Here is a 9,656-nt window from a genome sequence, read left to right as displayed (position 1 = left end):
TATGGGACTTAGAAGAAATTCAAGAATTTAGTCACTCTGCTCAGTAGAAGCCAAATGGCTTTCATCAAATGTATTGTTGAAGAGTTGCGTATATAATTTGCACATATATGTTTAGATGAGTATTTATTATATATCCATACATCTACATGCTATGTATGTTTTTCATTTTTTAATTAATTTTATTGAGAAAGAAATGGCAATGAGATGGTTACAAAACAGATTAGTAGGACAGTTACAATAATTAATACATTGCATATTGCTGTCTTCATAGCAGTTATTATAATACAAGATGTGGACATGATATCTTGTCTGAACACTATTAGTACAAACCTTTATTCTCACTGAATTAAGAGAAACTAGTTGTCAATGACCTTTTATGTGGGTTCATCCAATATATTTTACATATATAAAAAGGTAGTCCTGCATAACTACCTTTTTATTAATTTATTTTATTTTTTTAGTAATTTTATTGAGAAACAGATAGCAATGAGACAGTTTCAAAACTGATTAGTAGGACAGTTTCAATAATTAATACATTGCACATTGTTGTGTTAGTGGTTATTCATTGTACAAGATGCAGACATGATATCTTGTCCACAGACACTATTAGAACAAATCTTTCTATTCATTGAATTAAGAGAAAGTAGCTGTATATGTATCCTAACTATTTTGAATATACAGATACAAAATGGTCATTCCTTTGTATCTCTTTTTTTGTTTAGTTTTGTCAGAGAAGGGTATTCCATTGTCATTTAAATATTGTAGGTATGTGAATTCAGCAAAATATTCCAATATAGTCTAGTAGTCCTTAATAGTAGTGGGTTGTCCGTAGGACTGGCAATGTCAGAAGTTGTTGACTTGAGCCTTTTACAGCTCAGCATATTATTATGGATTTACTTTTTATACTTAATTTTTATACTTTTCTGCTGGATGGTTGAGATCAAGATAAAGCAAGACCTATACAACAAGAAATGTAACTTTTGTATACATGATGCATATGTTGATGAGCAAAAATAAATCTTGATTGACAGGCAGTTTCTAAATGGCGTCAATATAATGATAAGTATCCTTTGCAATAGCTGTCAGATAATTCTGATAAATTTAATTACATAAAGTGTCATTTTTGTTTGGGATTCAATATGAATCATGTAGTATAAAGGTCATCACATATTATGAAGGAGTTATTGAGTAAGGCATTTACGAAGACCTAATTCAGGATCTGCCTATCATACCTGTTGAGCACTTAAAAATAATTTTCAATATGGTTCAAATATTGCTGATGTTATTAGCTTATTGGGTAAAAAATCCCACAAAATAAAAAATAATTAACAAATCTAGGTGCCATTATCGAATTTCTGTCCCATATTTAGTTTTCTGAGTTACCAATTACAGTAACTACAATGCTTTCTTTTTCCAAAACTTTCTGTGTTGAAATTCCAACCTCTGAGATGAGATTGTCAGGAGATTGGACCTAAAGGGAGGAGACTAGCTCATGCAGTAGAACTCTCATGAATGGAATTAGTGTAATTTTTAAAGTATCCCAGTAGAGCCAAGTGATTTTCCCCTCTACCGGGTGGAGCAAGGAGCTGTGATCTGTGAACTAGGAAATAGTACTCCTTATGGTGTGTGTCTAGGTGGCCCTCCAAGGCCTCATGTAGTCATGGGTGGGTTTCTAGAGTGTATGAATGACTCATGGTCCAATGCTGGGGTTATGGGTATGAGTGCTACTCCTCCCCTGGGGCAGGGAGCCTGCATACAATATAAGTGAGTGAAAGATGCTTTCTCTGGGTCACTCCACCCTTTTGCTCTGTTTTTGCTGTTTTCTGTCACCATAAATTTCTGCTCACTGCCATAAGCCACACTGCCTTGGAGCCAGCTGGGTACAGATTGAAACCTTCAACACTTCACAATAACAGTTTAGATTCCTTAGTTCTGGGCATCAGGTATTTTGTCTCAGGAATGAGAAAGAAAATTAATCAAAACAGCACTTCAGCAGACAGTGAGTGGGTTGATACTTTGATATTGAACTTGCAGTCTCCAAAAAGGTAAAAATTCATTGCTACTGTCCATAAGCTACTTAGTCTATAATATTTTGTCATAGTAGTCCAAAGCAACAAGAAACAACTAATACATTTTCCTAAATGGTGCAACCCTGTAGGTGCATAAATGCTTAGTATTGCTAATTTTGAATGGTTTTACTAATGAAGTATGGAAAACAACTGCATAGGACACTATCGTTTTTGTCACGGGTATCACAAATTCCAACATGGATGGTAGAGAAAATAAATTGTCCTCAATCATTTCAATTAAAAAAAAAACAGAAAAAAAGACATTAACAGCAACAAAGACAAAAAAAGCACAAAAACAATACAGAGCTTCAAAATATGATGGTAGGAAATTAACAACGGCTATGCTACGTAACAATCCAATTGCACGGATTACCAGATGCAAGAATATAAGACTGATTGATCAAACAATTAAACCTTAACTGTTCCTTTCAATAAACCAGCAGAAATTGGCGGTACCATTATTTTAGATATTTTGTATATGTGTGTGTGTGTAAGCAAGAGAGAGAGAAAGAGAGAGAGAGAAGAGAGAGAGAGAGAGAGAGAGAGAGAGAGAGAGAGAGAGAAATTTCCTTTTCTTTTCTCTCCATACCAAGTTTCAAAATAAGTTGGTAGGTCAATTGTAACAGTTGATACCCTGTGTATTGTCATCTTCCTAGTAATTATTCAGTATAGTTGTCCTTGATCAAGAGAACTATCAGAATGTTTCATCTTAAACCTGCCCTGAGGATGAGGAGATGAGAGGGGAGTAGAATCGAAGCAGACCTGTCCTGAGCTCATGGCCAATATTAGGCACAGAACACATGAGATAACTCTGACAACCTCTCACGCCTAGAAGCCAGAATTTTATAACTGATGTTTATGACCAAGGGATCGCTGAATGACTTACCTATATATGCATCATATTTTTTCATCCAGATACCCCAAGTAAACCTGTAAGAGAAAGAAAAAGCAAATTTTTCTTGCAAAGGCAGATCCAAAACAATGCCCATTGCCTCCCCCTTTCAAATTGTTAGGTTTATGTACTGTCCCTACAGAAATTCCAGGGTTGATCCTGCTGGATAAGGTAGAGAATGACCAAAACCATCCGGTAGAATGTAGCAGGGCTGACACAGGTCTGAGATTTTTCTCCAAAGGTCATGTTTTGTTTATTTTTTTTTTTCTGTTGAATTTCAGACCTTGAGCTTATCCAAAATGTTTCACCTGAGTGTGACAAGTATCTTTGCTTTGGCTCACACAGACATTTCATAAGCCTGAAAGATTTGTCTTGACCAACAAAAATGATGCAGTGGGCTCAAAAACTAGCACTATTAGCACAGCATTTTAAATTATGTAATGTGATTGCTAATAGGAAACACTGCCCCTTTTATAGACTTATGATGCCTGCTGTGTCATGCAATTAAAAAGTTCCAGAAAAGCATTCTCAGCATGTCAAATTCCTAAGGCTGATTTATAGGATTACAGCTTTTCCCCCTTTGTGATTCAATTAAAGAATTTTACACTAGGCTATTATAGGTTTTAGTCTCTGATCGTAGTTTGGATGCTAAAATATTAGATTAGCATGTGATGTGATTATAAATAAACTGAATTTCTTGTTTGCAAGGGACTGTAATTAAAGCTGCAGTCATGAGAAGCAGTTCTCTCAGAGACTTGTGCTAAAGGAAGAGAAGATAAAAAATGAGTGATATCAATATACAGTTGGTGACTTTATGGTACTGATAGCTCACTGTAGAAATGGAGCCTCTTGTCAGGTGATTTGGAGTTTAATCCAGGGTCTTGAAGTCTTGCAATGATGAATGAGGTGAGGGAATAAAACAACTTGATAAGGACGTGGAGTTGATGCAAAGACCTGGTTTCACATTTGCAGAGACGGAATGCAGGGAATCCAGTCTGTCGTTCCATATAGGTTTCTTTCCACTGTATGCCGACCTCAGACCCCTGTAAAGGGTAACAAATGCTTTGTCCACGAATAATTAGAAAATAGCCTCAACCCTCTTGCAATCAGAAAAAAAAAAAAAAAGATTTTCTCTCATTAGCATCTGAGTTTGGTTGCTGGTTATTTCAAGAAGAGATATGTTTTCCTTCGCTTTGGCATTTACTTTTACTTTTGATATTTGAGGGTGAGGAGAGTTAAGCCAAACTGAATGATGTGGGCTGGGCAGCAGAAAAATAGCAACTCGTCTTCATGAAAGGTAGAGGGTAAAGGCAGTCAAGCGTGAGGGCCAAATAAATCTTTAAATGATACAATAAAAGGAGGATAATGTAGAGACAATGCGCTTGCCATGGCCCATTGAGATGTCACATTTCTACCTGTGCAGATGGATAAGAGTCGGCTTAATGGAGAAATACAATTTTGAAAGAATAGTGGCCCAAATCGCTCACAAACGCAACGAATGAGTGATGAACTGATAGCGCAAACTCAATGCTCTCGGTCTTGGAGTTTGCTAGAAGGTGGAGTGCACCTCCATCAGGAGCCAGTACTGTTTCATTTCTCATCTTCCCTTGTCAGGGCTGTTGGAATAGGCTCCTTCTTTGCATTCCGGCTCCTTACCTAACCACGCCCTCCAAGCTCTTCTTTCACTGGTAGTGATCTGCCTGTGTTCAAGCGCCCAGTCTCAGTCACTGTCTCACAGTGCCCCAGGGACAGGGCTGGCACGGCACGCTGGGGATCAAACCCCAATCCCTGTGTCTGCCTAAGCAGGTTCTTTAATCTGCTGAGCTATCTGTCTTACTCTTAAAACCACCGTCCTAATCTTAACACCTAAATTTCAAGCCATTTCCGTGCTTGAAGACACAAGGAACCACCATGAGTCAATGCCTTTTTATTTCCAGGTCCTTTCTTTACTAACTCGTCTATAAGTCAATATTTATTGTACTCAGCATGTGAAGAGCAACATTTGAGTGCCCGAGTCTACAGGTACCTACGAGAGACTAAGCGGGACTACACTCTGGCTTACTGTGTTACTTCCCAACCTGCGTTTAAGTGTCCTTCTCATAGTACATTTAGTGTCACCTTTTCCACATTTTTGTGGATTTTTTTGGGTAGTTTTGCAGATTCAGGTGTAAATATAGTGCTAAAATGCTGTCCAGTATTTCTAAGCCTATGCATGTTGCTATGTGCCTGCATGGAGACAATGTGCATGCAGAATAACTTCTGTTCAGGTGACAGTCATAGGGCTGTAGGCTATGAATTTGATATTGATGAGCTGACAATTATATATTACATAAATTATTCTTGAACAGAAATAAACACAGTACAACTTTTTGCGTTGATTGTGACCAGGGCGTAAAGAAACTCTAACTGCAAATATTGAAGATTAAATATATATGTATAGATGTCCAACAAAATTTCTATAAGCCCCCAAAACTATTACAGGATAAATGGATACAGATCTATCTAGGAAGGAAGTGAAAAATGTAGGTTGCATATACAATGAATTAGAAATATAGTAGGCGATGGGAAAGTGGAAGAGCAAGTGAGATTGAGGAAAAGAAATGATTTACATCTATATTGCAAAATGTTCTTCCTATAAAAATAAAATGTCAGGGCCCATGAGATCACTCAGTGGACTAAAGTGCCTGCTGTGGCAATTGCAGGGACCAGTGTCCGATTCCTGGTCCCACATGCTGTGCTGGCCCCGCCCTCCCCAGCGCATGCTGAGCCAGTGACTGAGTCCGGGCCTGGTTGCACAGGCCTTCCCAGTGCTGAGGTGGTGGAAAACATGAGGATCACTATGAGTCTGAGCTGCATAGTGAGACCCTGTACCAAAGACATAAATGAAAATAAATAAAACCAAAATGTAAAGCATGTGGCCCTTAGTTTAGTTCCTAGCACCCACCCTTAAAAAACAAACAAGGAAAAAGCAAATTGTAATCAGAAAGAAAGAGACAGAGAGGAAAATGAGGAGGGAATAAGAAGAAGAAAAGGGGAAGAAGAGAAAAAGAAAAAGAAAAAGAAAAAGAGGATCATCTCTACTTCACCTTCTCAATTTGATTTCTCAGTTGCTTTGTTCTTTTATTTGTTTGTTGACCTGTATAAAAGCACTGGCCGTCTCTCCCGTATGTTCCTCATTTCATACCATGTGTCATCTTTAGTGGGTAAAACAAGAGCAGACAGGGGCAGGGGAGATGGCTCAGTAGAATAAACGCTTCCCTGGCAAGCACAAGGGCCTGAGATCAATCCCTGGTTCAAAAAAAAAAAAAAAGTGTAGTCTTCCTTCAATACTGCCAATACACTATTTAGCAAAAAAGAGTAGGCACACTTCGTCCCCACTGTCCTCTGGCCAACCCTGTACTAGGAGACCCGCTGCATGGGACCTGCCTTATGCTGCTCTCCCTCAGTGTACAAGGTCTTCCATCTGTGATGCCCTGCTCATCAAATGTTTTTCTCAGCACTCAATGGAATCATCTTGCCTTACATTCTTCATTTCAGTATTACAGCATATATTCGTGCTCATACAACTTTTGCTTTAGCTTCTCTTATAGTATCCACATTTGTATGTCAAGTGCTTTTGCCTATAATAGTTGAAAATTTCTTGAAGGAAAGACCATGCATGGCCTTTGCAAGTGAAACCTTTTTATTTAATAAATATTCCATTTCTGAAAACAGCTACCGAAATTACACGTGAACAGCACATATCAGTGGCATTCCCAGAGAGCTAAAAGTTCTAAAAATAAAGGCTGATAATTATTTCTAACACTTTGGACATAATCTTTGTAATGTATGCACCAAAATTGTATATTCCTTTTCTTCTGTTATCAGTGAAATTATCTTTGTGTAAGTATCATGAACACATACTTGAAGCTACAGATTCACTGCTTCTGCTGTGATGGCACAGGAGTGTGTTTAACTGTGCTTCCTTAGACTTGGTATTTGCTCTTTGGCATCTGTCCCTCACCAGGCTAATAATGTCCACTATACTTTCTCTCTTATGTAGTATTTGGGACCCTCTGGTATTTGTGGGCCTTATACATCTAAGGAGAAATACTACCCTTGCTCAAGGTAGCTAATTCTTAGTAAGTTTGCCTAGGTCATGTAAACCAAACAGTAGAGAACAAGTACTCGTAAGTCCCATAAGTACTTCTTTTTTTTTTTTTTCCAAGTCCAAGGCTTTTTTTCCTCTATTCTTTTATTCATTTTAATGAGAAAAAGATAAAATGTCAAGGAAGCAGTTTTAAAACAGGTTAGTAGGACAGTTATAATAATTAATGCATTGCATATTGTTGTCTTCATAGTAGTTTTTCAGAGGACAGGATGCAGACATGGTATCTTGTCCAAACAATATTAGTACAAACTTTTCACCTCTCTTCTCAATAAAATAAGAGAAAGCTATATATCTATCTTAACTATCATATATATATGTATGTATATATGATATACATATATACATATATATGTATATATATATATACATATATATATATATTTCTCACATAACAAGCTAGTAGCTCTCTGAACATATGTGGCCCTGGACAAGGAATGCATGGCGTTATGACAAATCCTATCATTCTGGACCCTCAGGAGCTATGCAAATAAGCGAATCCTTGCCTTGTCTTCCTTGGAAAACTCCAGTAAGTCCTAAAAGAGGCTGCACTTTGGCCTCTTTACTGTTTTCTGCCTCTGGTTTCCTCCTTCAACTCTACCTTCTTTGTCAGATGATCTTCAACATGAACATTCTTAGACTAATTTTATGAGAAACCCCTTTTGCTCTCTTTCTTCTCTCCAACTTGTTCTTCCTAGCTAGGACAAAATTCATTCATTCATTCATTCATTCATTCAATGTTCATTCATTCATTCATTCATTCATTCATTCATTCATTCATTTGCTACTGGGGATTAAACTCAGGACCTTGCATTTGCCAGGCAAGTGCTTCAGCCACTGAGCTATCTCTCTGGCTGCGAAGATAAAATGTAGTGTTCAGTTTCTTCTCGGAACATCTTTAGTCATGTCTTGCAAAGAAACTGACTCATTTCAATAGGTGGAAGAGCTGTAGATCACATTCTAAATGTGGCTATATGGCGCAGACTCTCCCCGTTACATTCTGTATCAGAAATAATCACAGTGAGACCACGTCTTGCCACGTTTCTACTTAGTAATGTGTAAAGATCTGCCTTGCGGATTCTATTTTCTCACGGATGGGTTTTATGACAGAGGCGAAGAAAGAAAAGCTCTTGTTCTCATCACATTTAGAAGTTCCACTATTCAATCCAACAGTAGCAAGCCTGAGTTTGCATAGATGTTGGAGATTATTAAATTTACATGCATTATGAACGATATTGACACTCTACTTTGATATTCCTTTTTAGCTTTCTACTAGCAACTGTTAGAATCTAAATAGAACAGTGTGTCTTCCTCAACTACCACTTATGCGTTCTCACAGAATGTAGTAGAAGGCTTGGCTGTGGAAGAATATTGTTCTTTGCACAATTTATGTTTTATCACACCTACCAATGCTTTGCCTCTAGCTCCTCATTTATTTATGGTGATCGTCTTTGGATCTATCGCACATATTATGCAGATTAAATAAGAAACATGGAGTAAAACCTTGCTCTCAAATGGTTTTAGTTATGATTTCTAATTATTTATTCTTTCAATAGTTACAGAAAATGACGTGAATGCTAAGGATATGGAGAAGAACTAGACTATGTACCCTTCATAGTAAATCTAGTGGGAGACTCTACAGGAGATGCATTCATCAATTGCTCAAACTTGTTGCCGAAATATTTATTGGGCATTCAACCATTTACCAGGTTCTAGGCACTTGATTGGTATTACTGAGAAAAAACAGATGAAGACACTATTCAATCCAACAATATCAAGCCTGAGTTTACATAGATGTTGGAGATTATTAAATTTAAATACATTACGAATGATATTGGCACTCTTCTTTGATATTCCTTTTTAGCTTTCTACTGGCAACAGATAGAATCTAAATAAAAATAGTGTGTCCTTTATTTTTGCCAGCTCAGTCCCCTGCTCCTGCCTAAGCTTGCCAAATCCAGCACTTTAGACCACTGAGCTATCTCACACTACCTTACTATAGAGATGATAACAGAAATGAAATGAATATGCACACTTACATATCTATATTTATATATACATATATACATGCATAATAGCACTCATTAATACAGGCAAAAGTAAACTGAATTAAGGTTGGTAATAAAGAGTAATATGTAGAGAATTAGAAAGGACCATTTGCCTGAAGTTCACTAGGCCGGCAAGCTCTATAAAGCTGGGATGACTAGCAAGTGTTTGGAAGACAGAGTGCTTGTCGCCAAGGCGTCTGAAGCACCTATAACCTGAAGTTACGCTAGAAGCTGCGCGAAAGCCACCACATAGGATCCTGAAAACTGTAACCCGAGCTTGTTATTTAAGTGCAATGAAGAAGGATTAGAGGGTTATAAGTAAGGAATGGACTTGCTCGTATTAGCTTATAAATATACTTCCGATGAGAACAGATCGGCGGGATCTAGACTCAAAGTTTACACCTTTAAGAGAATTTACATGTTCACGTGGCAGGCGACAGCCATTTAGGCTCAGGAGGCTGTCCTCAAAAATGCAGGATACTTTTTTTTTTTTTTTTTTT

Source organism: Octodon degus, unplaced genomic scaffold (assembly GCF_000260255.1).
Source record: "Octodon degus isolate 3935 unplaced genomic scaffold, OctDeg1.0 scaffold00056, whole genome shotgun sequence".
Classification (NCBI taxonomy): Eukaryota; Metazoa; Chordata; class Mammalia; order Rodentia; family Octodontidae; genus Octodon; species Octodon degus.
This window is presented reverse-complemented; position numbering follows the sequence as displayed.